The sequence below is a fragment of the Ambystoma mexicanum genome, chromosome 11 (assembly GCF_040938575.1).
Source record: "Ambystoma mexicanum isolate Mex_15411 chromosome 11, UKY_AmexF1_1, whole genome shotgun sequence".
NCBI lineage: Eukaryota > Metazoa > Chordata > Amphibia > Caudata > Ambystomatidae > Ambystoma > Ambystoma mexicanum.
Genome location: NC_090934.1, coordinates 1,212,198,289 through 1,212,223,462, shown reverse-complemented (window position 1 = coordinate 1,212,223,462; position 25,174 = coordinate 1,212,198,289). Strand labels below are relative to the sequence as shown.

Below are 25,174 nucleotides of genomic sequence, written 5' to 3'. Positions count from 1 at the left end.
GAAACACCCACAGGAATTGAAAGAGTGTGCAGCCCCACATTCACTACTGAGATGGAGACATAGGAGGCTGCAACGCCATCCTACGGTTGGTGGGCCCCATTGGCCCAGGGCTGTAGCGCAGCCCACCCACGGAAAAACAGTTGGACTGCACCCGGTAAACCACCTGTCCATGGGGCATTGAGGCAAGAGAGAACGGATAAACTAATAGATGCGCAGAAGAGGTGAAAAGCACTGAGGCCAAAGGAAAGACGTTGCAGTGAGAGACAACAGCACAGCATAGGTGAGACCCTACGACTGAGCCACGGAAACATTCCTGCGAGCTGCGCCCACACCTGACACGCAGCAATGACTCAGAACTATAAGGCAACACACAAACTGTAGCTGCTGCTCGTTTCGTGAGGCGCATGGAGAACAAGGTGGGATTTGGGTGCCGCCAATTCGAGCAAGACTGTGGCATGTCTCGGTCCATGGAGAAGAACAAGGGAAAAGCCACATTCAAAGACTCATCAAACGACGCCACACCAAAAGGGCAACCCCAAAGTGAAGCAGTGGTGCAGCCAGCTCAACCAAACAAGGAAGCTGGGACTAAAGACAGAAAGGTGTTGGATGCAATTGCTGTCCTGAAACCTTTAATTGACACCAAAATCGAGGAGGTTAAATCTGAAATGCAACTAATGCAGCAGGACATTCACAATCTCACGCAAAGGGTCACAAACACTGAGAAGGACTTGAAAGAGACAATGGACACTATTAGCAGCCTTGAGAAGAGACTGTCGGAACTGGAAAGGAAGAACTCGGCTCTGGAGGCCAGAGCTGAGGATGCTGAAGGATGCGCTAGGCTCAATAATGTGCGCTTATTAGGGATCCCGTAATAGATGGAGGGCCAGAACCCCATTGAGTTTGTCGAAAACTTGATTCTGCAGGAAATAGCGGCAGGAAAACTCTCAAAAGGATTTGTGGTGGAGAGGGCCCACAGATCCTTACAAAAGAACCCCCTCCCCTGTCTCCTATCCCTGCTCTATGATAGCAAAAATACTCATCTTCCAAGACAGAGAGGAGATCCTGAGATTCTCAAGAGAAGGTGGCGAAATCCACTGGAATAACTCCAATATAGCTATATACCCGGACTACACGCCAGTGGTCCAACGGGCAAGGAATTCCTTTGTGCCAATTGAGGCAAGACTCAGGCAGCTGCACCTCAAATACATGCTGATGTATCGGTCCAGGCTCAAAGTAATATATAAAGGGAGACCGGTTCTCCTGGAGACGCCAGCAGTGGCTAGGATGTGGATGGAACACAACAATCTAGACCAAGGAGAAGAATGAGTTACCTGAGCAGTACAGGCTTGAAGTAAATACACTGAGAGAGAGGGACTGGCCAATTGCAGAGGAAGCAGCTGCAGCATGGCGCGAGTTACATAAACAACTGCATAGAGAACTAAGTTACGACAAATGGACGGGGCGACAATCTGGACGCTTCACCGGACCACGATCCACCTCACGAACTGTTAGGTGCCGGCCCGTTGCCGACACTGCACAAACTCACACATGAAGACATGGATGGGCCAAGACAGTGCGAGGGTGCTCGAGTGCTGCAACAAGAGAGTGGCTGCTGAACGCAGTTATTTATTTTTGGTTAAGTATTATTCATTTCCTGCAAAAGTTGGATGCAGAATGTTAAGTTTAAACAGTTTGTTGTCCTATTACATGGTCTTCAGTGTAAGCTCAGTGGGGGGGGGGGGTGAACAGGCACCTGAAAAGGAAAGTGATGAGGCCGGGAAACCACTGGGGGAGGAAGCTGGGAGGTGGCCGGTGCTGGGATGGGGAGCAGACTACAGGAGGTATGGGTCACATGACGATGGCGGTGACATAAAGGTAACGACATGGAATGTCAGGCGGATGGGCACCTACATGCAGAGAAACAGGATTAAATCCTACCTGAAGAGGAAGAAGGTATCCATTGCTATGATACAAGAGACCCACCTTACTGCTGATGGCAATAATAAAGTGACGGGCCATTGGGGGGGGCAGTGGTTCGGGGCTCCCTATTCTAAATAGGCTTGGGGGGTATACACATGGATAAATTGAATGGTGCCCTTCAGGCTCTTGTCTAAGGAGGTGGAACTGGAAGGGAGATACCTAATATTAAGGGGCAGCATAGAACAACTAAACATCTGCATAGTTAACTCTTACCTCCCTAATTGTGGAACTGCAGTATACCTGACCAAGTTGGGCACAAAATTGGCGGCCTATCGGTGATGCATCTTTATTTGGGGGGTGGATTTTAATTGTGTCGGAGATCACACATTAGAAAGATCTAACCCCCATCACAGGGATTACAACAGCTCTTGTCTCCACTAAATGATGTAATAAAGAATCTAGACCTGGCAGAGGTGTGAAGCGAATTGCATCCCGCAGACAGGGAGTTTTCCTACTACTCATCTCCCCATGACCTGTACTCCAGAATCAATTACTTATTGATAGATAGAATGCACCTCCCCCAGATGGAATGGTCATCTTACCAGGGGAGATCGATCTCAGACATTCAACCCTAGTTGTAGAATGGAGGATGAATGGACCTAGGCCACCCATTCCACTGTGGCGCATGTCAACAGACGCCCTCACAGCCTCTGCTTTTAAGGAAGACCTCAGGTGCAAAATAGTGGAATATAAAGGCATTAATGTGGGGAGAGTGAAAAGCTGGGACACGACATGGGAGGCTATGAAGGTCGTAGATAGAATAGAGGTCATTGCAAGCGTGGGTGGAATAAGGAAACTACTCAGGGGTGAGTTGGAAACAGGAGAGGAGAATATCCGACAACTGGAAGCCCTGGCCCAAAAGAACAGGGAGTCAGAGCGAGAGTTTATGGGTATTAGCAAGGAATGCCGAAATGTCTGGGACAGATTGTCAAAGTTTGACTACATAGCCAAGACTACCAGAGCTCATGCAGAATGGGACAAGGCAGATAGACTGCTGGCATGGCTGTGCAGGAAGGAAAACCCAAGACACTTGATAACAGTCATCAAAGACGATACAGGTGCAGCACACACCACGCAACTAGCAATACATGATGTGTTTAGGGACTTTTATTCCCAACTGTACTGTCATGAGGAGCAGGTTCCCCTAGAAACTATACAGGATATGTTAAAAACTCCGGGGAGCGATGGGCTACCCCCTGAATTTTATAAAGCATACAGCTGGGAGCTAGCTCCAGTCCTGCATGAAGTATTTACGGAGGATTATATAACACAGGGAGGCTGCCAGAATATTGAAGGAAACGCTGGTTGTCCTGATCCCAAAGCCTGGAAAGCCTGTAAAAGAGTGTAGTTCATAGAGGCCACTATCTATGTTAAACTATGACATCAAGATTCTCATGATTATATTGGCCAAAAGGCCGTCGAAAGTAATAGGGTCTATAGTACATGGAGACCAGAATGGGTTTGTACCGGGTAGAAACATGGCGGGGAACCTACGTAGGCTGCAAAACATCATAGGGCAGACAATAGATGATCAGGGAAAACATGCGGTGGTCTCACTAGACACTATAAAAGTGTTTGACTCCATATATGGAGTCAAACACATTTGGAATGGTTGATCACCACCCTGAGACAATTTGGACTGGGAGATCAGTTCATAAGATGGATTAAGTTGCTCTATAAAGCACCAGTGGCAAGGGTGAAAACAGGAAGGGTAGTATTGGCATTATGAGACATCCAAAGAGGCACTAGACGGGGCTGCCCACTGTCACCCATGCTCTACATTCTGGGCTTGGAACCGGCCGCTATATACATCAGGAAGCAGTTCTTCGATGCAGGCATAAGAGTGGTAGGGAAGGATCATGTTGTATCACTGTACGCAGATGATGTGCTGCTCTATCTAAGGGACCCGCACCTCAGCATGCCGGTGATCATAGATATTCTGCAGACGTTTGCGTGAATATCCAGGATCTGCTTCAACACTGAGAAATCGTGCATATTTCTGCTAGCGAGAATGGCAAAATGAGCGAAGGGTAACTCCCAGACGTCGGGATCAGTTGGTAAAAACACACGTTTAGATACTTGGGGGTGAATATTTGGCACGCGCCTGAACAGAGACATGGGGGCAACACAATGCTAGCGCTACAGGGGCTGAGGAACTCTATGAAGTTCTGGGCCGGGTTGCCATTGTCATTAATGGGAAGGGTGGCTGTGGTTAAGATGATTGCCCTCCCGAGGTTCCTATACCTCTTCGATGACATCAACTATTACATACTTGCCTCCTTCTTCAACCTACTAGAGAAGCTGCTGAGGGAGCTAGTGTGGGGCAATGCCAAAAACAAACTGCCCTTGGGCACACTTACACCGCCGTATAAAGTAGACGGGGTTCACCTACCAGACATTGAGAGATACTTCCTAGCAGCACAACTTAGTCCCGTGGCCAAATGGTTAGCAGACGAAATAACTTTGCAAATGAGATTGCTTAAACAGTTAATTGCACCACTGCGCTTGAAGGAGGTGTTATGGGTGCCAGCAAAGTGCCTCGGGGCTCAACCAATGATTGTGCAACTAGGCAAGAAGGTCTGGGGCAAAGCCTTGAAATGAACAGGGCTGGACTCCCCCTACTCGCCTGACACCCCGATGGCGGCAGACTTATGTACAACTAAAGTAGACCTGACGAGGACCAGGCAGAAAGAAAGATATAGCATCTATACATGGGGGGATGTGTACGAGGAAGGCATTTTTAGGGAGTTCCACTCCATGGTGAAAAATGAGGGACTGCCTAGCGGCCAATTTCTATGGTACCAGAGGATTAGAAGAGTAGCGAGAAAAGTCTGGAAGAGCTGGCCTGAGTAGCCAACAGCTGCGCCAATATTGACACTATTACATAACTTGGGAGACGGATGGAAACCAGTGTCTAGGATATATGAACATCTGGCAAATAGACTGAACCCTAGAGGCAGTGGACTAAGGCAGGCGTGGGAGCTGGATTCGGGTGTTGACATAACTGATAAAGAGTGGAAAAGGATATTAGAATATCCCAGGGAAGTGCTAGGTTCCAACTGATTCAGCTGAATGTTCTTTATAAAACATACATGACACCTGGTAGAATTGCTAAGTTTCGTGACGCCACAGACCCACTATGCCCCTGGTGTAAGTCAGAAGGTGCGGGCATGATGCACATGTTTTGGGAATGCTTCAAGGTATGCTATTTTTGGCACAGGGGTGAACAGGTGTGCAGAAGGGCTGGGCTGTTAAGATATGAATAGTCTTCAAAGGAATGCCTGCTAGGTGCTTACCCGAGAGTTAGAAAAATCAGACACCTCATTAAATTTATGGAATGGCATGTGTGCTGGATAAACGGGCTATTGCAATGGCGTGGAAGAAGCTTGGGGGTCCGCAATACACTAGATGGTATAATGAACTGAAGCACTGGATGGAAGCGGAGACTAAGGTGTGGGGTGAGAGTGTTGCAAGGGCAGGGAGAGAGGCGGGCCCGGCGTACGAGGCTTGGAAGACACTGGTGTGGGACATGTTCCATCCATCTGATGATAAACCTCCTTGAAAAAGATAGCCTTTCGTAAAGTGGAATGAATGAGCATGTGAAGTTACCTAATAAGATGCGGAAACTAGACTGAGTTCTCTGGCCCTGACGGCCCTGGACGCACCTCCTAAGTTGGTGTCCCAGGAACAAAAAGGCTACCCCACATGGACGTGATATAAATCGAAAACCACATGTTGTAATAAATTGTTTGTTACTGTATGTTACAAATGCTAATAAAAACATTTAAAAATAAAAATAGCTTGACTGGTGATTGTATTTATTTATTGCATACATTGTCATGGATACTGCATGGAACCTGTACTTCTGAAAACCTGTGAAGAACTGCTTGCCTGTCTTGACTCCAACTCCCCACCGGTCCTTATCCTTCTTGATCTCTCCTCTTCATTTGACACAGCTAACCATTCCATCCTCATACAAATACTCCACAATACACTTTGTATCTCGGAGCGGGCACTGGACTGCCTGTCCTCTTTCCTCACTAACCGCTCTTCCCAAGTCATCCTGGGCCCATTCTCCTCTCCTACTTCCATCTCCACCTGTGGCATCCCCCAGGGTTCTATTCTGTCCCCTGGCTCTTTAACATCTACCTTGCTCTCCTTGCATGCCTCATCTCCTCCTTCTCCTCCAACTTCCAGTGTTACGTAGATGACACACAGCTCTTCTTCAGACTTCCTGTTGACCCTCTTGCACCCTCCATCATCCCGAACTGCCTTTCTGCAATACAGTACTGGTGTGCCTCCAATGATCTCAGCCTCAACGCCTGTAAAAATGAGATCTTCACATTGGGTCCCCTGCTCCCTCTTTCTTACCTTCACTCTGGCCTTCCTCCTTGGGTTCTCCCCCCTGCTCCTTCAACTGAAGCCAGAAACCTTGGCATCATCTTTGACTCCTCTCTCTCCTTCCTCCCTCACACTCAGGATATTGCCAGGGATTCCAACTACCAGCTCTTCCTTCTCAAAGGAATTCTACCTTTTCTCACTTTCCCACAGAGACTCAATGTGACTCAAGCCCTAGCCCTAGATTGGACTACTTTATTTTTTTACTTTTTTCTTTTTTATTTGTGTAAAATAGTTTATTACAAACTTTTCACCATTATCTCTTCGATACAATACAGTAAATCAATATAAAAGAAAAATAGTGTTTTCTTGAATCTTCCTTGCTCCACTCTGCAACCCCTTCAGCTTATCCAGAATAGAGCAGTGAGACTTATCTTTGGCCTTCAGCCCAGGGACCGCTTCTCTCCTGCTCTAAAAAGTCTTCACTGGCTCCCGGTTGCTGCACGGATTAAATTCAAATCCGTCTGCATCATCCACAAGGCTGTCTGGACCTAGGGATAACTCTATTTCACTAAATACTCTCCACTAGACCACTTTGCTCCTCTGGCACCAACATTTTGTGTATAAAGCGTTTTGCTAAAACGAGGGCAGGGGGTCGCTCACTTTCCTCTCTGGGCTCCCTCCTTTGGAATAGACTCCCTCTCCCCCTTCGCCTTGAGCAGAACCTTATCAAATTCCGAAAGCTCCTTAAGACTTTCCTCTTTTCCTCCTCCTTCCCACCTTCTCGCCTCTGCTAGTCCCACAGTTACTGAATCGGTGTCCTTGACCCTTATGCATCTTCAGGGTTTGACCTCCCTCAATGATTACTCCAGCTCCTGTCTATCCACAGCACTTTGCATATGCACAACCTCCACTCTGGAGACTCGTACTTACACCTCCCATGGCTCTGAGCGTGCAGCACTCAACATTCCTAGCACTTCCTACAAATAAATAAATAAATCACCAGTCAAGTGCCTAAAAGCTGGAGCAGTCCATCAAGAAATACTGTATAATTAACCAATAGTTAAAAAGATTCCTGCAGTTGCCTTCCATCCGCGAACGCCTGGTTGATGCTGCCAGCCATCAATCGACAATTGCCAATGCACTTCGCTTCTTCGTCATCTTCTAGTGTCATTTCCCTTCTGAAAACAAAGGTAAATCTTTTGGAGGCCTGTAGTAGTCACGCCTGAAAAAACTCCACACTGCACACTGCACCCAAACCCTACCTGCACATCTTACTCCTAGGAACCAAGAGAACAATGTGCCCTCATTGAGACCTGAAGAGCCCACTCTTTGGAACCAAGTAAATTGTGTAACTCCTTCCAGCCACCCATACCGCCCACCATATCACACAGGTCTGCATAGTTCATGCTTTGCCACAAACACAAATATGTGAGCCCGATCTCCATCCTCGCCTCCATATTTCACTTCCTGGACAACACTACTTTGCCCACCTTTCACACATGACGTTTTCAGTGAATGAAACCAACACACCTCGCCAAAACTGCCCTCTCTTCCTTTCTCCCCCCACCCAGAGATGTGTGCTTACTTTCTAAGACCCATCACATTTCATTGGGCACCCTCCTACCGAAACTTGCAGGTTCTCCTAACGGGAACTTCAATCTCTCAAACCCATCAATGACAGTAGGTTTCATTCCTTTGGAGGGCCCCCCTGCAGGCAGGTTGCCCGGCAATAACCTGCTGGTGGGCCCTGAGGCCTTTCCTGCCCAGGCTTGAGGGTGTGCTTCCCTCCTGGCCTAGATCTTGTCTCAACATTACTGGTCACCATTTGCAACACGTCTTCCCTTTGAGTGGCAGTGCTGTCCTTGCGTCACACCGTTCCGTCCTGCCACGGCTAACAGAACTTCAGGTATCCAGTACAAAGAGTGTCCGAGTACGTATGTACTCTCCAGCTCCACTACGAATATTTAAGTGGGATTAATTATCTCCGCTGCAGGATCAGTCTTGACGGTCTTTTGTATCTAAGTAGATGTCAAGTGTCTAATTTAGACTATCCATGAATTTAAATGGGAACCCAAGCCTTGCTCGAGAAGCGTGGTTGTTACAAATACTTGTGTATTTATTGAGGAAAAAGAAGACATCTTCAGATTATATCAACTCATTTAGAGTTCAACACCCGCCCAAGTGTGTCATATCCCCCATTTTTTGCCCTGAGGAAGGCTCGGCCTTTGGAGATCGGTCTGGTCGGTCAATCTGAAACTCAAGTTGGCATTTTGTTCTTTAAAATATACACTTTTTTTTAGAAAATGTGTTAAAATGGATGCGTTATGTTAGACATCTTATTTTAGGTGCTGGGTGAACACACAAGTGTTGCCTAAGGTGTATTTTTTGTGATTGGCATCCTTCCCTTCTTGCACACAATTCCTTGACTTAGTGCACAGGACTTTGTTGGCACTTTGGTGGTGGAGATTCTTCACTCTTTCTTTGCTTTGGCTTCCTTTCGGGCTGGGTTCTGTCTATTGGCATTTTGCACTAGGCAGTGCTCTTCGACATTGGAGATAAATGTACAATACATGTTCATTCCCATGTTGAATTTTTTTTTAACTTTTTGAAAGAATATTTGGTATTTTATTTGATCAAAAATACACTTTTATTAAAAAAAAGAAATCATTTGACAACTATCATTTTGTGTGAACCCCGAGAACTGTACTGTGTTTTTGTGTTCTCGCGTCACATAAAACCAGGGGAAGACCTACCGTGGTGCAGGGGGCCATCCTCGAGTGCTTTTCCTCATAACTACCACAGGGGTTCTTTGAGGTGGGTTTCAAGTATCATACTCTCCAATACAGTATCCTGGAAGCAAAGCATCTGCCCCAGTAGTTACCCAGAAGCCCTTGTTGAAGACCAGATACACAACGCAGACGTGCTACTTGACAGACAGTAAAATTACATTACTACTATGGTAACCCTGAGAAATGATCTTTTGCTCTGTTGTATCAGCCAGACTCTGCTACTGGAAACCAAGATGCTATAAAAGAAAGGTATTGCGTCCTTTTGCCGACACCCCTTTTTTCCGACGGGTGTTTTGCCACGGGAGTTTTGTCAAAAATAACCATAGAATTTGAGGGGTGGGAAAGGGCAAATAAAGTGTTGGCGGGAAGGTAAATACCCCCCTTCCACCAAAAATGATTTAAAAAAAATGTCAATGAGATTTTTGTTCGGCAAAACGCCCACAGCAAAACACCCGTTGGAAAAAAGCGGGTTGGTGAAATGACATGGAACCAAAAGAAATGGGGGAGTAGATTAGCTTGGCCTTCCACATCGGTCATCATATCTAATTATGCCTAAGAAAAGAGGGCTATGACATTTTTTTTATTCCAGTGATGCACCTGTAACCTCAATACCTGCTGACCATGACACTGAATTTGGTGAACTCAGTCAGGCACATTCCAAGAGTAGCCACTTACTTAACTGCCTTAGTTCTATCACCAATCCAATGTGTAGAGAGTGCAGCACTGAAAGCCCTCGTCTTGCAAAAGTCTTGTGGCAACAGGGTGACCATGAGGAGATCCACCCAAGAAAAATAAACCAACACTTTCCCACCCAATGTTCAATGGATGTGAAGAGGTGGAGGGCTGCCTGGCTGTTTGGTTTAACATGTGTACTACGGAACACACTACAGCAGCGAATCAGTACATCCAAAAAGCAAGAACTCCACTCAACCCCTTGCCCACACACCACCCTTAACCCTCATAATTCCCAGTCCATAGCAACTTCCCAACCAAAGATCCATCTCCTCATCACCACGGGACATTAAGGGAGTTAAGCCTCTCCAAGGACAGGCATCCGGGATATGTTCACCCTTCTGACGCTTGTAATTATTTTTTTTAAAACCATCATGCCTTGGGAAACAAGAATTTCACTTTTGAAGGAGGTCATATATTGCAGTGCAATTTTTCAGTGCACAAGCGACCTCTGTGGCCAGCCTGAAATCCCTGACAATCCTGTTCAATTTACCTTTTTTAAATCCTAAATATAACTTCAGCTGCCTGGTTTTTCGAGCTGTGCCGCAAGAAGCAGTGACTAATTGAGATGTGGTTAGTGATCACTGTTGAAACAGATTTTAATTATTTTGAATTGTCGATCAGTGATAGTCATGCAGCTCCAACACTGAATACATCACTTAGTGTCAGAGCACAGCAGTGAAGCACAAGGAGATAAAGTGATTTGGCTAGGATCATACATTTTGGTTGATGTTCTTTTTTAATCAAATTGGCCAGCCATGCCAATATTGATCCCACTTTTAGGAACTTGAAATGTTTGCCCAATATTAAATTGATGCACAGAGAGATGAAAGTGATTTACCCAGGAAGTCAGGACTGGAACTTCTGGTTCCACATTCATTAAGCAAGGCCCCACCACTGAAAGTAATTCAGAAGGTGGAAAGACCTGCTCTTAATAGACTTGCTTAGCAGGTCCAAGAAGTCAAGCACTCCAGTGGCACTCTGGGCAGATAAACTGCGATGTGGCTGAAGTAGGCGTGTTCTCTATTTCTTCTTACTTTTATGGACGTTGAGTTGTCCCTTAGATAACCTAACCGGTGTCCGGTAGGACCTAGAGAGCATTTTCGTTTGTAATGCTTTAAGACCCCAATCCAGACTCACCAACTAGGATTCTCACAGCAGTGCTGGCACCAACTGATACAATCAATTTCTTCTCCTAACTCATCCGCCCAGATTACTGGCAGCCTTGAATCTTCTTTCCTGAATGATTTTAGATATCCGTACATCGTAGCAGCCGGATAAGTAGCACTCCCACAAAACTGTAACATAGACAATATTTTGATCCAGCAAATCAGGCCCACCAAAGCAATCAGTGACAACGGCCTTCATTTTTCTGAACTCAGCAAATGAACAAACGCCCATACCGTGAGTTAGACTCAGCTGTGTGTACAGGATCCAATTTTCTCCATCTATTATATCACTGATGTAATTTATTCCCGCCAAGAACCACTCTGGCCAGAAGAAAACCTTCCCTTAACTCTTCAAGGCTGGAATGAGCGAAATGGAGGCATCCATGTGCTAGTAGGGGTCTGCATTCATGCGTTTTGAGATGAAACACCAGCAATCTTGTAGAAAACTTGTCAAAGGATTTGATCCCTTCAATTTATTTTTCTTTGATGTTAGCAATGCTTTGGGTTCCAACTGGGATATAGTGCCACATTGCAACGACACTCACTGCGAATATTCATCATTCGATTCGAGCAATTTACAGAGATGTCGGGTTGAAAACGAAAGATGGTACTCAATAAAGTTAGGTAAGTTCATCCCACCTTTTTTCAATGGGAGTTGTAATTTCCAGATAGCGAATCTTGAAGGTTTTCCATTCCAAATAAACTTTTGCATAAGTTTATCTATTTCTCTGAAAAAATGACCAGGAACCTTGATAGGCAACATAGATAGAAGATAGTTCACTCGAGGAGCCAGGTTCATTTGTATGCAATAAATGTTCCCCCATGTGGACAGATGTAAGAGCCCCCACCTTTCCAGGTCAGACCGTAATTTCGGGAGGAGCATTCCAAAGTTCAATGCTGGCAATTTCACCACCTCTGCACCAATCCAGATGCCCAAATATTTGATTTGATCACTACACCACCTGAATTGGAAATGAGCACATGTATTATGTTGACACAGATTATTGAGCGGTAAAATTTCATATCTACCCTAGTTAATTTTATAGCCCGATACAGCTGAGAATTTTTGAATATCTTGCATCAAATGGGGTATACCATTAACTGGATCTTGGAGGGCGACCAATAGATTGTCAGCATACAAAGAAAGAAAATGTTCACGGCTGCTACCAATTATTGGCTTAAGATTCACATCCGCTCTCAGACACAATGCCTACGGTTCCATAGAGAGGATAAAAAACAGAAAAGAGAGAGGACAACCCTGCCTTGTGCCCCTGTGGAGTGTAAATGCATCAGAAATGAGACCATTGGGGAGCACACTAGCTGATGGGCATCTGTACAGAAGCTGTACCCATTGTGGATATTTTTTACCAAATCGCATTCTCTTCAGGCAAGAGAACAAGAAGGCCCACTCCACCCGTTCAAATGCGTTCTCTGCATCTAAAAAAATGAAAGCAGTGGCTAGTTGTTGTCTATGAACATTTTTGATGGACAACAGTAGATGGCACATATTATCAGCCACAGCCCTACCTGTAACAAATCCGACTTGGTTTTTGTGAATTAGAGTTGTAATTACTGGTTCCAGTCGCATCGCCAGTATTTTTGCAAGAATTTTACAATCACAAATAATCAGGCTAATCGGCCTGTAGTTTTCACACCTTGTGGGACACTTGTCTGTTTTCTTTAGAACAGTTATTAATACGTGTGACATCGTTCCAGGCAACAATCCTGAATCAAAGGCATCCCTATAGACATCACATAACAGTTGTATAGCCAACGCCTAACACAAGTGTTGCCAGACTATCTCGAATACGTTAACCCAGACTGCACTGTTTATTCACGTTACATGTCCGATTAGGCCAGGTGTTCTCAATGCACATTACAGCCACACATGCATCATACACATCTAATATGATAGGTATACATGTTGAAATGTTGAAAGTCACCTTGCATATTTCACAGGTAGAAAAACTCCATGGGAACAGACAGCACCCATGAAACTCCATGCATTATCATAAAATCATTAATTAATCATTGAGGAACAAAATATCACCCAGTACACAGGACAGTTTATGGTTCCCACAATGTGACTACTAAAGGGGCAGTTTAAGTTCCATGGAAAAAAGCGCATAGTCAATTGTGATGGATCCTGGCAGTCACAGTCCAAAACATCTGGAGAGCCACAGTTTGCAGGCCTTTAGAGGCACCTTGCTCAATGGGATGCCCACACTACTGTATGCCACTATACAAAGGGTGCCTGTCAAAATGCAATGTCCTTAGACATTAAAATAGTAGCTTGTGTACAGCACATGCTGCGTAGTGGAGCTAGCGTCGAGATCGACAAATACTCTCATAACAATAAAATTAATCACATATTTACATTATGTCACAACTAAAGCGACCAACGAATACAAATAAATACGCTCGGCTAACATGTCTTCTAGCTTTGTCATTGTAATGTTCACTTTATGAAGCAGCCGTGCTACTTTGCAGCGCCTTTCCTTTCTGTAAAGGGGGGCTCTGCTTTTATTCCCATAGAAACAGCCAGCGTCCCCCCTCGATGAGCTGGCGGTGTTGCTCCCTCTGTTGCAAGTCTATTTTGCTGCGCAGGGGCACCACAAATAACACCCTCCTCCCCGCCGTCATGTCCAGTGATTGCGCCCCCAGGCTCCGAACCAGCTGACAAGCACCATTGGTTCTGAACTGCTGAACTCAATAAACGCTGCCCATTACGAGCTCGTTTGCATATTTTCCCAGAAGGCTCCATTACTCAGACTTTTATCCCAGCACTAAATATGTCATTCGCAGTTTGGTAATATTTTTTTCAAGTGCAGTTAAAATTATCTGTAATGAATAAATTCGATACATCAAAATGATTAAAAATGAAGCATTCCCCCAATGTTTAACCTTCTGCTTCGGTGAGGTTTGCACTGTAGCTTTAAAGTGAACCAGCATTGGCTAAGATAGGACTACACTTCATTGCCATATGACCACCTGGTGCAGACCAATCTGAATGCCGGGAACACTGGCTGAATGAAACAATGTACGCTGCCATTCCGTGCTTTCCTGTGCACGACTGGCTGCCATCTTTCAACCCTTTACCTCTTCTTCCCGCTTCTGCTCTGGCATTGCCACCAGTCTGCCTCGCTTCAGCCTGCAGGGCACTTCTGGCATGAGGGCAATCTTAAGAGCCAGCCTGGCTCCCTTTCAGGCACCTCTGAGCTCCTGGTCGGTATACGTTTGATCACAGCGGGGCACCACAACACCCGGATGCAATGGGCACCTCATGTTTCTCTGTTTTGGGGCTCATATTTGGTTTTAGCACCCTGGGACGAATGCTGAGTTGCTATCAATGTTAATGTTGCTGGGGAGTGAGAAAAGGGGTCTAGAGGTGCACTCCTAAATCTTCAACAACTAAAAGATTTTTGATGTAAGGATACAAAATAATAGTTCAAGGAAAAGTCAAGGAACATTTAGGTGCTCCCAATTTGAATCTTGTCAACACGATCATTGACATGAACATGGAGGGTCCCCCAGTATTAGAGGGACAAAATCAGGGCACACTGTAAGGCAAAAAAATACCTAATACAATGTCAATAGTTTATATTAATTTAATAAATTAATTCTCACATATCATATAACATCATAAAATATTTGATGCATTTTTAGCATATAAGTAAACGATAGAATGTTTTCTGCACATTTGACATACAAACTTGTGTCTTACAATTCAATAACGAGGTAAAGAAATGATAAATAAAATGCATTAATCAAAGTAATGAATCTACAGATTTTGGTAATAAAGAATGATACAAATCTTTGTTTAAAGCAGAAAGGAAGCACTCGGGCTAGGTGGTAGGCACTCGGTGCGTCTTTCATTGTCAATACGACGCGTTTCGGGCATTCATGCCCTTCGTCAGGTATTGAAAGTGTCTGATATTCTGTAATAAATAAAATAGTGTTGTGAATATGTTTGTTCATCTAAATAACTGTCCAACCAGACTGACTAATAACAATGCGGCCACTGACCTGTAGATTCACGAGATATCTCTTCTCTCGTGGGTTACATGTTCAGCTAATTGATCGCTTGATGCCATTCACCAGTGGACACTGAAAATAAAATATATATATTTTCGTGAAACTTAGTATGGGTATGTTAAATGTGAGGCCAAGCAAGGAACCAGCGCTACAATTTAGCGCTGGGTCCCATGCTGTGGCCTTCATGAAAGACGCACTGACTGCCTAACACCTAGCCTCAGTGAATATAAACTGTTGAAATTGTATTAGGCATTTTTTTGCAATATAGTGTGCCCTGATTTTGTCCCACTAATACTGAGGGACCCTCCATGTTCGAATGTTTCTGGGGTGGCCATGGTTGGTAATGGGAAAACTCCAAACTGCTGCCTCTCTTATCAAGTGCGACCCACTCTTAATGGACAGGGTCAGTTTACTTGACAGAGTTTCATCAGTTTTCAACTTCAATTTGAGTAAAACCAACAAGACCAGTTTTGTTTAACCCGATGGCTTCTGGAAAGACTTGATGGGGCGATTTAAAGTTCATTCGTTCTGTAATGCTGGAAAACATGGGCAGAGGTTGGCCAACACTAGACCATCATGGGAACCAACAGAACATTGACAGCAATCAGGAGGATAGCTCAGCGGCATTGTGCTCGCCTTGGAAGCAAGACGACATGGAGCAACACAGTTTTGCACTTAGAAACCTATGGGTATTAAGCGCGTTATAAATAACCTATCATATCAACACCCGTTACCACTCACATGTTCCCAAATTGGAGCACTTAAGAGCAGGGTCGGACTGGAGCATACAATTGGCTCAGGCACCAATGAAAAAGTGGGCCACACTCACGAATTATAATTCATTCCTTTTGTTACAGAGTGTTTGGGTAGTACCCACGGTTTTTGGGGGGAGAAATGTGTTGGAAATTGTGCATTTTAAAGGCTATGTTTTCAGTAACAATGGTCAAAATTAGAAGCTGCATAGTCAAGTAACTCGTCAAAGTGGGCCACTTTGACCAAAATACTGACCCACTCTGGCCATAAAAACTGGCCAATACTAGAATTTTTGGCTTGCACTTCGGGCAATGCACTATTGCTCTATAGGCCAGTGTGGCGTGGTAAAGAGTAAGTAGCATGGATGTACCCTACTCAGTACTTTCTGCATCCAATGTCAGCTAGGTGAGCCTTAGTCAGCATTGGAAAGTCACAGTAAACACTGATTGCATCAATCTAATGTTTTTATGCCAAACTGAACCGATATCAGCAAATTCGACAATTATTGAGAACAGGTTAAAATCACCTTAATATTGGAAAAGTGAAATGACTGTGATCAAAAAGGGATTTGTGGTCAGCACCACCAAGCATAACACATACTGCTTAGCTGTTGAAAAACAGGATGAATTACTGTGATGAATCAACTTCTAGAGCACCAGTACTCCAGGGAGGAATATCGGTTTCCAAACCACCAATCAGCCCCAGACCTCTAGTACACCAGAAGGGATCCGAACAGATTTGAAACACTAGCAAATTCTGAACCTACTTGTCCAAGGTTTGTAATGTGGATGGAATGCAGGCTCATCTCCCCAAGGTCATGGATCGTTGATTAGTTGCAACACAGCGAAAACACAATTATTAGCCAATGATAAAATGGACTGTACAGTCAAGGTTGTATACACATATCTACTTTATTATTATTATTCAACAGACAGTTCTACCACACTACAAAATACAACCCACCCTGTAAAGGAATGCAGAGGACAGACAGTTTCAAGAAGGAAAAGGGGTGCACTCTGGATACTGACTGGGGGGTAGTTAGTCATGTAATTAATCAAAATAGTTCAAGAATACTTGGTTTCAACACAAAGGGAACAATAGGTCATAACATGTCACTAGGGGCCTTCAGAGAAGAATCAGTGGGAGAGAACCACTATGTGCCTTGTGCTTGTAGAAGTTCTTGGTGCTCGACAGGGTCAAGTCAGTTCGAAGGCGCTTTGCAACTCCTGTGACAGAGTTCAAGATGAGAGACAGCTGCGGGTATGAAGCGGCAGGCAGTTTGGTAAGCGAGGCTGGATGGATGGCTGTAGGCTGGCCTACACAGCGGTTTGAGGTCAGGGATCGTTGTCTCAGTGCTGGTTGGAAGGTCTGAAGCACAGACAGTTTTTAAGAATGAAAGGGGATGAACTCTGGATACTGGCAGGAGGGTAGTCAGTAAAGTAATAAACCACAATAGTTCAAGGATACTTGGTTTCAGCAGGAATGGAGCAATGGGTAAGAAAATATCACTAAGGGCCTTTGGAGAAGGACCAGGGGGACAGAACCACAATGTACCTTGTTCTTGTAGATGTTCTTGGAGCTCAACCGGGTTGAGTTGGTTTCAAGGCGCTTTGCAGCTCTTGCAACTCAGTTCAAGACGAAGACAGCTGTGGGTATCAGTCGGCAGTCCGTTCAGCGAGCGAGGTTGGACGGACGAATGCAGGCTGGCTTACACGGTGGCTCAGGATCAGGAATTGTTATCTCAGTTCTGGTCGGCAGGTCTGAATCACTGGTTGAGGTGTCTTTGACAGCGTGAGTGACTGCAGCGTGACAGTCAGTGGTGCAGTTGGTTGCAGCTCAAGGGGCTCAACTGGCTCAAAAATTTCCTTTAAGGCAGACATTGGTAGATGCTTGCCGATGCACTCCTCCTAGCTTATTCACTGGGCTTGTGTCATCCTTTAAGGCGGATGGCCCAAAGCCATGGAGAGTGTTGCAGGCACTGGCCTTGTCCTGGGTTTGGTTCAGAGACTTTCTGGCACTTCCCACCTAGGAAGCTGGCTGGGTACCGGTTCTGGAGCCGCTGGAGGGTCCTCTGGAATCAGTATCTCCCTCCGTTCCCTGGGAGATGTTTAGGAGAGGGATCTCGCTTCCCTCTTTGGAAATCCTGGCCTTCCTTCACTGGTGGAAGTTGTAAGGCAGGCTGTACCTTGAGCCAGGGTCCAAATGAGTTCTTCTTGTTACTCCTTGCACAGTCTTTAGATCATCTGCCCAAAAGAGGCGCTCAATTCTCTTTTAAAGCCAGATGGGCCACAGTGATTGGTGTAGGCTAAGCCTACCTTAATGAACCAATCCTGGGTCCCCACCAACTATCTCCTGTATGCCTGACATCATAACCAGAGTGCTTTGAAACAGTAAAGGTAAAGGGGTGAAAACATGTAATACTCAGTCCCACCCAACTTCCTGTCGTGGATCAAAGGGTCTCTCTCATTAATTGAGCTCTCTGTGGTTCCTGATTAAAGTGGCAGGTATCCCTTGAAGCTGTTGCAAGACTTTTAGTATCCGTCAAACCACATACTCGTACCTTCTGAACTGGGTCCCCCTGCGGGGATGACTACTGAACATACATAGTCCCAGACATGACAGGTCACTGCCCTTGATACTGAGAGGCAGCAGCTGGCTTTAGGTTGACACAGTGCATATCAAAGGTTGTTTGGGTTTTCCTGTCCTTCTGTGGGCCTGTTTGAATTAACTCTGATTAGTATGTGATGCTGCCACCAGCAGCTAACAAAGGAAAGGGTGGATCCATGGAGCATTTGTTAGTTTAGTTAATTATTCTGGCCATGGCAGTACGAAGGTGTGCCCTCCCAATTCTGAGATGCTCTGATGTACTCTTGGCTATCATATTCCAACTAAATATGACAGGGGGACAGCTCATGTAGGCTGTGTCCATCCAGAGTACACAGATCTATGTGTACATCATGCAGTGAGCATCGGAAAATGTGTGAGGATTAGCCCCGTACATTTTCCGGAGGTTGATCTATCATCATTCAAATTAATTTAAAATGTCAAAAAAGCCCAGGCTTGCACACACCCACCGTGCAGATGGTTGAATTCCTTACAATTACTGCCAGCATTGGTCATGCAGGGTCAAGGGTGCACACACATTGAAGGATGCATGTCTATGGCCTCGAGTGCCAACACATATAGAAACTAAACAGCCTTCAAAAAAAGCTATGCATCCCTGGTCATCAAAAGTAGCATACGGATGACCCCAACTGTTGTGACCTGAGCAATGGTGGGTAACAATGCTCAACAAGTATCTCATACAGCAAAACAAGTGATCCAAAAAACCAAGAATGCACACACCATGGTTTAAAGCAGGGTTGTCCAACATATGGCCCGTGGGCCACAATGCGGCCCTCCAAGCCATTTTATGTGGCCCGCGAGGCCGTATGTTGAACAACTCTTGAGTAAAAAAAAAAAATGTGCGTAAAACTGTAACTTCCTCTGGTGACCCCATAGGGTCAACAGAGGTAGTTACAGTCCTCAGCCACGACGTGTTAATTTGTTTATTTATGCAATGTTTGTCGGATATCCGACAAACATTGCAGAAATAAATTAAATTTGGCAACCCCGCTGGCACATCAAAACGCTGGGCGCTTCTGCCAGCTGCGACCAGGGATGCTGCAAAAGGAGCACCAGCGTACTGGTGCCTGCAGAAAAGGGAAATGGAATCTCATAAGGCCAGAGGGGGTGAGGAAACCACGGCAGCCTGGAGGGCCCGCACAGATGACTAACTTTACCCAACCCCTCCGACACCTCCGCGTACCACTGCTGAAACGCTCCAGAGCCTTCCTAAAATCAACGTGGGCTTCATTTGGAAGCAGGAACACACGGGCCCACAACACATTGGGAGATAAACGGCCGCAGGCAGAAACTGCAAAGAATTGATGCCGCCAGGAACATTGTATTTTGGAACAGCAGAGGAAAAGCAGGCGTAACCCCTCGACATGGCAGGTCGTAAATTATACGACAACCACATTTTAAAGCGCATAGCCATCTGAAAAGAAGAAAGGGGAATACTGTGTGTACACAGCAAGCTGAAACCTCACTGGAACACCAGTTGCACGGCGGGCATACCCCATAGAGTTCTCTGGTGCCTAAGCCAGCACAAAGGGTGACTGAAAGACCCTACCCTTTTGGACATACTACGGTTGAGCAGCAAACTACACTTAACTATGGCAGATGGGGGGGAAAAATGTATAGAAATAAAAACACGCATGCGGAACAAACGCATTTTCTGTATCAGCTCAGGCACAATTGGAAGCAGGATGACAGAGCTGAAAACATTGGGCGCAGGTTGGTGCACAGTTCATAACGGAGATCTGAATAAGAATAAAAATGGGAGCAACACATTTTTTGAACAAACGCGGAGGAAGAATGCTGCCCCCACTCAAAGCACAAACGGCGGGGAAAAGGAACACCAAGGGCTAGCGCACAATATGTTACCCTAGTAGTGCCCCAATAACACAATGCAACCTGCAAATGGGCCTCAGTGAACCACCTGCCAATGTTTCTGTAAGCTGCTTATGAAGGTTACACATATTTTATTCAGATCCAAATGGGGGGGTGGGGTGGGAGCTTGACATATCGCAGATGGGAACCCCAGTCCCTTTGCCAATTCAGTCCTACACCTTGCTGTGATGTGTGATATGATAGGTTATTTAAAACGTGCTTAATACCCATGCAGCAGTGATCCGAATCATAAAAGTGAAACAGGCAATCCCAACAGGTATAACTTATTTTCACTCTGTTGGTAGCGCAGTCTGAGGGCAGCCTATACCCTTCAGGATAGGTGTGAGCTGATACAGTTGCAACACAAAAAACAATAGTACTATGGGCCTCATTCCGAGTATGGCGGTAAGGGATAGCGGCCACCGCTAACGAGAGCGGTGGCGGTAATCCCTTACCGCCATACTCCGAGTTCCCTTTGCGCCATGGTGGTTTTAACACTTGCTTTTAGCAGGTGTTAAAAACCATGGCGCTAAGGGACCTTGATGTTAATTACGCCACCGTAATTTACGGTGGCGTAATTGACGCCTTCCCCACTCCCATTATGCCCTATGGGGCAAGAATGGGAATGGGGAAGGGTAAATGGGGATTGGGGAATTACCGCCCCGCCAACCTTGGAATGGGGCGGTAATTCCGCCATCCACCAAGGCGCTGCCGGTCCGGGTACGGCGTCAACCAAGGCGTTAATAGCGCCATTGGTTAGCGCCGTACTCGGAATGAGGCCCTATGTTCCCAAAATACCTCAGTTCTTGTCTTTCGGATCTCAGCAGAGCCAGGCTTTTCAGCATCAGACCAGGAGCATAGGTGCCTTTGCGCTCTGCTGGGGTCAAGTCGGAGAGAAGCAGCCATGGGCCCCACTGAATGGGCCCCAATGATGCAGTTCTGTTTGGCAGTGTTGCAGATTTGTGGGTAGAAAACACTGGGTAGGCCGTGCCAAGTGGATGGCACTGGAAGACTCGGTGACCTCTGGGCCCGGACAAGGGAATACTTGCCTTTGGCACTGTGCAGGCTCGGCTGACACAACACGGCATATGGTTACGGCAAAGATGTCAAAGCTTCAGCATTGTCATTGAGCAGAACTCAGAGTTTCAGGGGTGGTGGAGCGTCGAGGTCCAGGATGATTATGATGGTGTCAATGGGCCCAGCGCTGAGCAGCTCCGCTCTGGAGGTGCCATGGGCCTGTGTGGGGCAACAGGCCTGCTTGAGCCATCCTGCTATTTATACAAATCTCAGGCTGAGCAGGGCCTGATGGGAGAAAGGAACTGTGCTACAATCTGCTCTTCTGCTGGGCTCTGCCTGCCGGAGCTTCCCCCTGCACATGGGGCAAGCAGCTCTGCAGACGCTCAGAGCTTACGGGGGGGGCTGGGTCAGGGCCTGCCTTCTCACCCTCGCTTAGCGGGGCTTGCAGAACTGGCCCAACCCCTGCCCTCTTGCATGCAACTCATACTTAGCTGGCAGGGGAGAATCTGATCTCAAGGGCAGATCTCCCAGGGTGAGGCTTACCCATTGCACATTGGATTTGCTAACCCCTGCTATGTCCCCAAATGCGGGATACGCGACTGCATCATTTCTGGTAGTGGGGGACTGCGTTCGCGCTCTCCCCCCAATTTATTGGTGAAAGAAAGAAAAGGTAAAGTGTGCACTAGGCCTGCTAGGTTGCATACTTTAAGATTGTGCTCACATTGCGTTTCTTCAATCAGGTTCACCTTTGGATGATCGCTTTTCCACATGTTATCTGTTGAATTGAATTATGCTTCTTTCATCACCACAGAAATAATGTGTATTACAGAGATAAGCTGCCATATGTATTGGGCACACTGCACATGCTCAGGCAGAATCAATCATGCTTTATACAGGACAATGCTGGCCTATATTGGGAACAGCCAGCATAGACAAGTTGCTGCAGAGGCATATTTTGGGTACAACCAGCATGACAATGTGTTACATCAGTGACAGTGCTGTCTTACACTGTGGACACATTGATCATTAAAATGTGTTGTGTTGTAAAATGTTCTTTTCTGCTGTTGGTGACATGGAATTTTCATGTTCCCCTTTAGAACTGATTGTAAACTTATGGCTTTTTAGTCACCTTTTTGCTGTAAAATGCACCATTTCAACCCCATACTTGAAAATAAATTCTTGGAGGGGAAGCCCCCCAAACCCTCCCTAGATCCTTATAGCTCCCTCGTTATGCTCGGTCGCCCCTACCATTTCAGAAAAATATGAACAAATAGGCACTGAAAGAAATCACAAGCAACTAACCTTTGATCACTGCCCATGTCACCAAAAGCTATCTTTGGGACTGCATGGCTATCACTGCCTGTGATGCTATTGTGTCAAAGGTCACACAATATCGCTTTTCAATATACTGCTTTGGGTGAGGTTGTTGACTTTTGGCTCGCCGGCCCACTGGGTGACAAAAAGTTAATACTTCGGCCCCACATTCAAAAAGGTTGGACAAGCCTGGTTCAAAGCATGACCCATCATCCAACCGGTTAGCTTCAATCATCAATTAATCAGGTTAGGCACTGCCCACCATTGGCTATCTTATATCAGCCTTGACAGAAATATGCTAAACTAGTTGAGCAGGACACAGTCAGGACCAAAAACCACTCAGCAGCAAAATGGAAGTGTTTAACCAGGGCAGAAATATGCCAGTGTGAGCATCAAGTCACAGACCTCAATCAGGAAATTATAGTGAGACATGCATTGTCATGTTCACGAGTATATACTAATTTGTCATGGAACTGGCAACAGCTGAGGTTAGCCAAAGCATGTCTCTTTTGTTACAACTACCAGCGGAAAAACAGGTCAACTAGCGAAATGGAGAAAGTCTACTTGTTACACATAGATAAATGCTTCTGTCGCGATGTGGATGAGGGGTCAACATCTCTGTCTCCTTTGGTGCTTGTTCTTGGCCAGCATAGTCTCTGCATAAAGGGACGAAGAAAGTAGAGGTGTATTGGCAGAGCCGGGGGTAAGGCGGGCGGTGGGGGACAAGACAAAGGATCCAACCATCAAAATGCATCCCACTTTAGCCTAGAACTACCATCATCCCTAGCCAGTATAGTCAAGAGTGAGAGATCATGGGATCTTGGGAGTGGTAGGCCAAAACATCTGCATAGCGACAGTTTGCCTACATTTCAAGATGCAGAAGTGAGGGCATGTGGGGAACAAGTTTAGAAAGGTGATGGGGCTTTAAGCATGGCTCTAAACTCCAGACGCCGTTCAGGATTTGAAAGTATGAATGAAAGTCTGTGATGTTTGGTGAAATCAGGATCTACGAGGAGGACGTTCTCAGGCGAGGCAATCCTGGTTGCGGTTCTGAAAAGGAGGCATCTGCAGCGGATCATTATATTTTTTACTGGTATGACGTTTATTCATTGACAGTGGTTTTTTTATGGGATTTTTGCTGATTTCTTTTCTCAAAAAAAGAATCGAAAAATATATGGGGTTGTGAGTAAGGGTATATAAGGGGTGGGGTGAGGGGTAGGGAGCTGTGCAAAATTAATTGAACCCCCCAAAAATAAAAAAAATGACATTTCATTGAGGGTTTTCCTAGAAGAAAACTAATTTGGCAAAACACTCATCGAAAAAAACACTCTTGAATGAACGTAGAACCTTTTTAATTGCCGGCAGGATCTTGAACAGCTGAAATAGATTTACTGATCTTATCTTTACAGCAAGTGCCTACATTTTTCCAAAACAGGGTCTGGTTCCAGAGAAGGATGACACATGGACCGGGGAGCAAAGCATGAGTTTCAGGATACGGGAAGCAGAGCAAGTGATCAGCTCAGAGATGGCATGAGACACTTTCAGTGAAAACGCTTTTGCCCACAATCATTTTGTGTGAACAATTTGGTTTATTAAGTGTAAAAGGAAAAGCCACAAATGAAGGACACACAAAATAGAGAAAAGACTTGAACAGACCTAGCCTGGGCAGTTCCAGCCGGCTTGCAGAGCTGCTATTCTGGAAATATGATTGCAGGAGCTCAGCAGGATGGGGTGGGATGAATGCACGCACTGAATGAAGCCAGGGCACGCTACGTGATCACTTACTTCTGGGCTCACGTCACCCACTGTTGTGGTGTGCTCTGTGTTCACACTGATGCCCGTGTGCCCCCTCCCGCTACAGACTGCACCAGGATACGTCTATGCACTTCGGGCTCACGGGTCACTCTGCAAGGCTGAGAACGGCCCCTTTATTTATAGTGCTGTGCGACACTTTAACCCACTGGTCTATGCCCTGCAACCTCACTGTGTGCTGCTTGCATCAGAAACAACAAAGTGGAGCCCAAAAACGGCTGTGCACTAAAAATCTCTGAAAGTGTGCAGGAAAACCTGAAAAATAGGCTGCCAATCCATTTTGCCTATGTCAGTGGTAATACAGGAGACCACTGCCAAAACCTATCATTTGGCTGCCCACAGAGGAAAGTGAATCTACTTGAAAGAGCAGTGCTGTATTGCAAAGGAAAACCCAGAACTTCTTTAAAAATCTGTTTTTCCTTGGCTGTGGAAAGTGCAAAAATCAAGGTTCCCAAACATCACAAAAGATCCAACATCCTTGTTGGGTGTTAAACATCACTTTATTTAAATAATTCACCTAAGCACAATGTCAGCAGAAAACATATTTTATCAGAAGAAAATCCACATTCAAAGATGCTTGCTTGGAAAAATATTTTAAAGATGGGCGCAGTACCGCTGCTCGCCTGTGTCAGAAACTGCTATTTACTTAACCTGTCAGTTTAAACTTGTACATTAAAATCAAAGTATGGAAAAGAAGAGACTTCGCATCAAAAGCAATATAGGGTGACAATTCGATCT

General features: G+C 45.6%; 1 protein-coding gene and 1 non-coding gene across 2 annotated transcripts in view; one reads left to right on the top strand and one right to left on the bottom strand.

Moving 5' to 3' along the window:
• Window positions 1-25,174, bottom strand: part of LINGO1 (leucine rich repeat and Ig domain containing 1) — a 6,683,609-nt gene that overhangs the window by 1,756,637 nt on the left and 4,901,798 nt on the right. The window lies entirely within an intron of this gene.
• LOC138505295 (U1 spliceosomal RNA) lies at window positions 21,794-21,955 on the top strand. Its single transcript, XR_011280109.1, has one exon. It is a non-coding gene; the product is annotated as a U1 spliceosomal RNA (small nuclear RNA).